The sequence below is a fragment of the Arachis ipaensis genome, chromosome B07, assembly GCF_000816755.2.
Source record: "Arachis ipaensis cultivar K30076 chromosome B07, Araip1.1, whole genome shotgun sequence".
NCBI classification, from domain to species: Eukaryota; Viridiplantae; Streptophyta; class Magnoliopsida; order Fabales; family Fabaceae; genus Arachis; species Arachis ipaensis.
Genome location: NC_029791.2, coordinates 62,445,866 through 62,455,197, shown reverse-complemented (window position 1 = coordinate 62,455,197; position 9,332 = coordinate 62,445,866).

Here is a 9,332-nt window from a genome sequence, read left to right as displayed (position 1 = left end):
TATACTAAATTTTTATTTATATTATACTAAATATTAAATATCTTTTTTAAAAAATTAAATCATATTTAATAACTTATTATCATTAATTTAAAAAAAAAAACTCCCTATGTCCGTCCCTGCAGCGTTCTGGGCTTTTGGCCATTACCTAACTAGCAAATTAAAATGTCAATACAGAATGTCATGCGTGGATTAAATAAATGACAGCATGCACTTGATGGTGGAAATGGTGATCCATCTTATTTTTGTTCATTATTCTAATGCTCAAGAAACGAAAAAACGATGTATAGAGAGACACAAGGAAATCTCATCAATGTTTACTGGACCAACATATCACAATCAAATCCAAATGAAACTTATATGTTATTTGATGATTTCCTAACTTTACTTTTGCTGTTGGATCTCACTATCCACCTCCCCAACAAACACACATGGAATGTTTCATTTGCCTTGCAATAACATTTTCTGAACTAATTAAGTACAATAAATAGTAGGTTGATATATAGTCTTCATTGAAAAATATAGAATAAAAGCAGTGATCCTCAAATGTGGTCCACTCTGTAGCTAGCTGTAATAGTTTCTGGGAAAACACTGACATCATACCCTCCCTTAATTAATAACCACCCTCGAGGTTACAATTACAAAATTGAAATATTTTTGCATCACCACCACTTCAAATGTAGAACTTTTTCTTTTTAATATTGTATTACTAGAAGTGAAATCCTTCATCATGAACCAAACTATGTGTTGAGCACAACTATGGCCATTTACAAAACGTCAGTGACGTTTTGTGTTTCTTCAATTAAAATAATATTTTTTATTACAAAACGTCAGCGACGTTTTGTTCTTTCATGATTAAAAAATTTTTTTTATCGCAAAACGTCAACGACGTTTTGTGTTACTACCACAACCGTGTAGAACACCAAAATGATCAAATATTTTTGTATTTCACATTAAAATTATTCATATATAAAAATTTTAGCCTCAAATGTACGTACATTTTCCATTCATGAATCGCAATAATTAATAATGATATGATAATGTGGGCTCTCACCGAAGGGGAAAAAAAATTATATAGTGTACTTTAGACTTGAAGGTGAAGGATGATGATCTATCAAGCATAGCATGGGAATGAATAAGTCATTGAATTCTATGATTATGGTTGGTTAGGTATAAGTAAGGTCAATACGATTTAGGGAGAGGCCAGCTGTAGTCGATGATTTTTTTTTATTCATATTAAATATCACGCAAGCTAATAAGCTTATATACACAAAATATCTCTAGTGTATGCCACTCACAATGACGGACACTGGAGCCTGGAGACACTACACCACATATTCTTAGTAGCAATATAACTAGCTCATAGAAAAATAGGTACAAAGGTACGAAAAACGGATACTGACTCGTATACAGATACGGAGTACCATATAATACGAGACATATAAACATATTAATTTTAATAAATAATATATATTATTTCTAAATTCATTTAAAAAATATAACTTAAGAATAGTATTAGATATACTAACACCTAATAATATATAGGTTTAATTATTCTGCAGTTCTTATACCAAATTTTCAATTAGGTTCTTATACTTTTTTTTTTCTTTTCAATTAAGTCTCTATATGTTAATTTTTTTTTCAATTAAATCCCTACCGTGACAAAAACGTCTAAAATAACAGAATATTTTCTTAAAAAAACGAATATTCTATTTTTTAGGATAGCAGGACACTTATATTTCAAAAATTCCCAAAAAACTCTTCTCACTTGACTCCACACTCACATATCCTTAGCCCTAACCTCTTCATCGAGCTCTCTCCGGATCTGCCGCACGGTGCCCTCTCGCCGTGCCTCCTCCTCTCGGCGTCCCTCTCGTGCCTCATCCCTTGTATTCTGCTCATCCCTTGTATTTCGCCGCGCCTCTCTCTCTTTCTCTCTCTCTCTCTCTCCTTCGCCGCGTCTCGCCTACTTGCCTTCGTGCTTCCATGCTTCCCTCGCCTCGCCGCGCCGTGTCTCCGTGCCTTCGTCCTTCCCTCACCGCGCCACCCCTCCGTCCCTCGCGCCTGCTCCCGTGGCTTCCGTTTCAGACAGAGTCTAGGACTAGGTTGGATGCAGGGACTTGAGGGGTTGGCCTTGGTTATTGTATTTCGGTTGCAGTGGCTTGTCCCGATCGACTTGTTGTTGCAGTTAAAGGAGATTTTGGATTCTAATTTAATGCCATTAAAGTTGAGGTATATACTGTTGAACTCATGCTTTTGTGGATTAATCCCTTATTTTTAGTTATATTTTCATCACCATATAATGAAGTGGTTCTTATTTTAGTCTATACATTATTATTAATTAAGTAACAATCAGTATGGGAAGTGTATAAAATTGAGAATATAATGACTGATTCTATTGATCAACGCATGTCTCAAATACATGTTTATTGCCATTATTTTGAACTTGGATCTTCCATGAGTAATTCCTATGCGGCAACCCAAAATCCCAAATTTTGGGAGATTTTTTTACTAGTTACTAGTGAGGACTGAGTACTGAGTAGTAGTAAAGGTAAATTATAAATGAATATTGTTGTCTTGAATTTGTTGGGATTGTTTACAAGAGTCCCTTATTCAAAAAACTAAATTTTAAACGAGTCGGTCGCTCTGTGATTAATTGAAGTATAGTTTTAATTTCGATATATGCATATTAGCAAGCTCTCAATCAAGGAGCAAAAAGTGAGAGAAAGCAGAAGAGCGTTTTGGAGAATTCACAGAGAGGAAAATAGCACTGAATCTTAGTGCTTGCGCTATAATTCATTTTTATGTCTCTGATTCTCGTAAGACAGCTGAAACTATTGCAACTAAATCTAATTAGCTGATCTGAGTCATTGTACTACACCTACAAAATTAGGAGAACTATAGTAGTGTGTGTTTTATAATATGAGGTAGTAACCTAATGCTTATCTTGTTGCTTTTGAGAATTGGCTCTCTTTGGGAATAAGTAGTATGACCACAATCCAATCAATCACATGTCAAATAATTTGTTTTTGTTATTATATTAAAATGTTAATATAATAAGGTCCTTGATTAAATTTAGAGATTTATCATTGTGATAGTGATCACAATATTGAGAGATAAATCTTTTATAATTTAATCTAAATTGTTCTTGGTCATAGGATTATTAAAAAGGACATTAATAATCCAGAAAGATCAATATATATATATAATGGTCATCATTGGATGAAGATTAATGGTCATCATTTAGAGTAATTATATATATATATAGATGGTGCATATAGAGATATGACCATTGAACTGACTCACTCTAAGAATTCCTAATGGTTATAATTACCGCATACTTGTCAATAAGATATTTTGAAGATGAATATAGTAATAGAGTTTCCTTTGACCTGCGACTATCATAGTAATTAACAATGTATTTATTATACTTTGATTCCGGACACCTAATACTCTAGGGTTCTAGTTGAATGGATATTGGGTATGATTTAAATACTTGTAGAATTAATGATTAGTCAATAAGGAATCCGTCAACTCTCGGTAAAGAGTTTGAGCTCTATAATTATAATGACTGAGATGAATAAAACCTTGGCCAAGGGGATTGAATAAATGAAGAAATGAGTTTCTTAGGTCATTAACAATTCATTATAATAATGGTAACAAGTTAGAGTTTGACAATTAAACCATAATCTAAGGGTTAACCAAGAGCTGGAAAGATGGAATGAATTATACTTTGTTCTTCTAAGATTCTTAGTAAAAATAGATTACTTCATACTATCGGGTCGTTGAGGAGTGTTGCTAGACGCCAACCTTGATTAGTAAATTTAGTATGACTAATTTACTACCCGCTTAGTATTGAACCTATGGGGTCACACACTAACGAGTGTTCTAATCTTTGCTGTAGGATTATTTAATTATTAATTTGATTTGATCAAATAAATAATTATATTAATTCAAATAGAATATTATTATATCTTTTTCTAGCACCAAGAATATAATAATAATATGATAATTGAGAATATTAGATGAGATTTGAGAATAATTAGTTATTCTATTTCTAAAATTGAATTCTAAATTTAGATGACATCCTAAATTGATTCTGTTTCAAATTGAGTTATGATATGATTCAAATTTGAATTGGGATTCAAATTTAAAATCAGTAACTAATCTCATACTATATATATGTATGCCAAGAGTAGAGGAAAGTGACGAAGAAGAGAATAAAACACGAGTTTTATTCCTTTACCTCTACGCACATAAATGTATGTGAGCCTAATTCTTGAAGAAGAATTTTTATGGTGTGCAAAGAGTTGCAAGAGGTTTCTCAATTTAGATCAGATGTCCATTGGTCAAGGAGTTGACAGCAAAGGTTGGTCTCGGTGTGGATACACATAGAGTCTTCGTACAATCGAAGAATAAAGTTTTTACTAAAGCGTCTAAAGGTATTTAGATCTGATCTATATATTATTGAAATAAAGTTTAAGCACAAAAATAGATCTTTAGGATTACCTTCTTTTCTTCCGCTACGTGTTATGAACACATGGTAATCCTTCAGTGGTATCAGAACTTTGGCTTTTTGTGTTTAAATTTTATTCCTAATTTTTTTTTAATATTTAATTGAGATTAAATTATTATGCTTTAAATATAAAAGTTATATTTATAATCAAATATTTTGTTTGATTTTATTTATTTATTAAATTTTAGTGTTATTTTGATCACAATAAAAGGAATAAGATGCAAAATATCTTTTTATTTGTTTCTTATATACATAAGTGTATATATAAAGGTCAAATTTGATTTGATAATTTTTAAGGCTAAACGTTAGTACATAAAAAAAAAAATCAAATTTTGATTTGATTGATGTGTTTTGAACACTATAATTTTAGAAATTAGTTTTTCTAGTTTTCTTGATTATAAAGAGCGGCCTGACAACTAGGAGTTTTATTTTCAAGATAATAATCAGTGTATACATTTGATGTATTAAGGATTTAATTTTATATTTTTACCTAGACAACCTAGGAGTATAAAATTTAATCTATGAATAGTGGTAGAAATTCTCTAATAATGGAGATAAATCCTAAAAGTTAGGAGTTTGCCAAAAATAAATTTATCTCTTATTTATAAGGAGCTGTTGGAATAAATTAATTTTAATGACCCAGATCATCCATATTGAATCATCAAAAGTAATAATGACTTATTCAATTAGCATTTATAACAATAAATGAGATCATCATTATATAAGTCATTTAATTTGAAATAACATAATTTGTGATTATAATTAATATATGTATTGCCCACAAATAAGTTAGGAAATTAAATAATTTCCTAACAATCTCCCATTTGGGCTATACATATATTATTTCTTGACATAATCACATCTTTATAAACTTTATGCGCGCATCTGAATAGTTCCTATATGTCCTATGGAAATCTGTTTTTCTTAAACTTTCTCCTTGACAACTAAGAACTTAATGTCTGTATGCTTCGATTTTGTCAAGCTCTTATTGTTATTGGAGTATAGTACTGCTGACTTATTGTCACAAAATATCTTTAATGGTCTTTTAATGTCATCTACTATATGAAGCTTAGTGATAAAGTTTCACAACCATATGCCATGAAATCAGAATCAGAGTACCCAATGATCTCCAAATGTTCTGATCTCCGATAAGTAAGCATGTAATCCTTTGTTCTCTTTAGATAACGCATTACGCGTTTAACAGCTATCCAATGATCCATGCCTGGATTGCTTAAGTATCTACCCAACACTCCCACTATAAAGATATATCAGGACGTGTGCAGACTTGAGAATACATTAAGCTATCTAGTGCTGATGCATAAGGTTTTATCATGCATTGCTGTCCTCTTAAGATCATTTTTCGGGCATTGCTTGAGACTGAACTTGTCTCCTTTAGTTACAGGTGTGTCCATTGGTCTACAACTTTCCATGCCATATCTACTTAAAATCTTTTTGATATAGTTCTTTTGTGACAATCCAAGAATACCTTGAGAGAAATCTCTTAGTATCTCGATTCCTAATACAAAAGAGGCATCACCAAGATCTTTCATTTCGAATTTGTTCGATAGAAAGTTCTTAGTTTCATGCAACAAGCCTATATCGCTACTGCAAGTAGAATGTCATCAACATGTAAGACCAAAAGAATGTATTTACTCCCACTGAACTTGCGGTATACACACTCATCTATAATATTTACCTCAAAACCATGAGGTAATGACTTAATTAAACTTGTGATACCATTAACGGGAAGCTTGTTTGAGACCATAGATGGATTTTCTCCTTTTTCTATTAGATCTCCTTAATGACACTTCTTGAGGTTGTTGAGCTTGCTGTATGGGTTGGGGTTGATGAGGATTCTCATCATTTTCTTGTACTGTAGCAGTATCTCGAGCAACAACAATATTATCATTGTTCTCTTGTACTATAACTGAATCTACAGTAGGATTCTCATTTTGCTCTTGTACTATAACTGTATCTTGAACAACAATAGGCACAAGGACCTGATCATTGTCAGTTACAGAATCCTCATCAAAAGCAACATTCCTAATATTTCCTTCCCCCCCAAACTCAACATTCTCAAGAAATCTCGCATTTCCCGTTTCAAAATAGACCTTGATGCAGGATTGTAAAACTTGTACCCCCGTGAGCGCTCAGCTTAACCAACAAAGTAGCAACTAATTGTCCTTGAGTCCAATTTTCTTTCATGCGGCCTATAAGGTCGCGCCTCAGCTGGACATCCCCAAATATGCAAATGCTTTATACTAGGCCTTTTCCCAGTCCAAATTTCATATGGGGTTTTGTTAACTGCTTTGCTTGGCACCCTATTAAGGATGTACATTGCGGTCTTTAAGGCTTCTCCCCAGAGTGATTTTGTCCATTCCAAGAGACAGTAGGGAATGGGCCACATATATCGGTATGTATCAGTTCTAAGACATCTTTAGCTCTCTCGACACCTAATTTCCTTTCGTTTGTCCTTTTCCCCTTTAAGCACTCAATACAAACTTCAAAGTCCGCCAAATTTAGGGGTCCAAGAATTCCATCCGACACGAGCCTCTGAATTCTCTGTTTAGAGATGTGACCTAGGCGTTTGTGCCATAATGATGCCGAATTCTCATTTAGTTTTCGTTTTGTACCTGTTTGCAGTATTTCATTATTATAAGAATTTGAGTCAAGCCTGTATAGATTATCCACCAAATGACTAGAGCAAATATTATTCGAATTATAAAAGAGACTGACTTTATTGTCTCCGAACGAACAAAAATAACCTGATTTGTCCAAACGAGAAACAGAAACTAAATTTCGTCTAAATGACGATACAAAAATGTCTCTAATAAATCCAAGTAAAATTCACTCGTGGAACATAATCTAAAGGTTCCTATAGCTTCGACTGCAACTATATTACCGTCTGCCACATAGATGTATCTTTCAGCATCACTTGGCGGTTGGCTCCACAGGCAACCCCTTCTTTACACGCCAGGTGCCATATTTGGTACAATCCTTCTTCATGTGTCCCACCTTCTTACAGAAACAAGTTGAAACTTGATCTTGTTTCTTAGCCTTTTTCTGCTGAGAAGGCACATTCGCAGTAGTATCACGCTTTCTTTTATACTGAGAAGATGAAGCCATGTGAGCACTTTCAGTCTTATCTTGTTGTAGCCTCTCTTCTTCTTGCACACAGTGAGATATAAGCTCATTTAAGGACCAAGTGTCCTTCAGAGTGTTATAACTCACTTTGAATTGCCCAAAGTGTGCAGGGAGGGAAATCAAAATGAAATGCACGAGTAAATCTTTAGACAACTCTAACTTTAGTGCTTTCAATTTTGAAGCAAGATGAGACATTTTCATAATGTACTCCCTTATGTTCCCTTTACCTTCATACCTCATGGAGACAAGTTTGCTCAAAAGACTACTTGCCTCCGCCTTTTCATTCTTAGTAAAGAATTTTTCAACATCCTTTAGGAACTGTTTGGCATCTTTATCCTTAGTAATTGAGCCCCGAAACGCCTCAAGAATTGAGCGTTTCATGATCATAATGCTCATTCGATTGGATCTCTCCCACTTCTCTATTTTAACCTCATTGAGGTTTTCCGGAGTGGAAGTGGGTTTCTCCTCTCGAAGAGCTATATCTAGATCCATACAACCGAGGACAATCTCCACGGTATCCTTCCAAACTTTAAAGTTTGAACCATTCAGCATAGGAATACTGCTAATTTACGTAGAAACATTGGTAGCTAAAGCCATAGTTTCTGGATTAGAACAAAAGAACATGCAGTAAATATTAGTTAATTAATGGGTAAAAATCCATATTGAGATATCCAGCACAACATTAATTTTTAATTTTTGGATAGAAAAATTAACTGTAAGTGATACTCTCATTGCAGTAATCAAATATTGTCAAAATTCCTGTCACACATTAAGCCTTTCTTTGGACCGACTTAATGCGCACATGGAGACTTAAACTTCGCAACCTATTTATTACCGCATATATTTTCTATTAATTGGCCAAACAATAACCTTCCTTTGGGCCGATTATTGACCGCATAATTAATAGAAAATAAACAAAAGTGTACAATGCTTATTATTTGGCCAAACAATAAACTTCCTTTGGCCCGATTATTGTTCGCATAAATAATAAGCATTACTTTATTCTTAATTAGTTACCCAAATATATATTTACCATCAATATGTGTATGTAATTCGGCCAAATAGAGACCTTCCTTTGGGCCGATCAATATTCGCATGAATTACATAACACCATATTCCTTATGTTTTGAATAAATCAATTTTCACAAAAGAGGCTACTTTGGCAGCATAATGTTCAATTAATTTATTCCAAAACCAAATCTTTATAAAATAGATGGGTATACTAATCCAAATTGTTACCAATTTCCTTATGTAACAATAAAATAATATTTTCTATTATTCAAATATTATTATTAATATATATACATAACTTGGCCAAATATAAATCTCCTTTTAGATCGATTAATATTCGCATAAGTAACATATACATATTAATCCTTATATCCTAAAAAGATAATCAATTAAGTTTGTACCAAATTAATGGCGCACAACTAAATGCCAATTATATACAGTTACCAAAATATACGAAAAACACATGATAAAAAAATATCTATTTGACCGTATATATATATATATGTAACCGAGACAACATTAACATAATAATAATAATAATAATAATAATAATAATAATAATAATAATAATAATAATAATAATAATAATAATAATAATAATAATAATAATAATAATAATAATAATAATAATAATAATAATAATAATAATAATAATAATAATAAT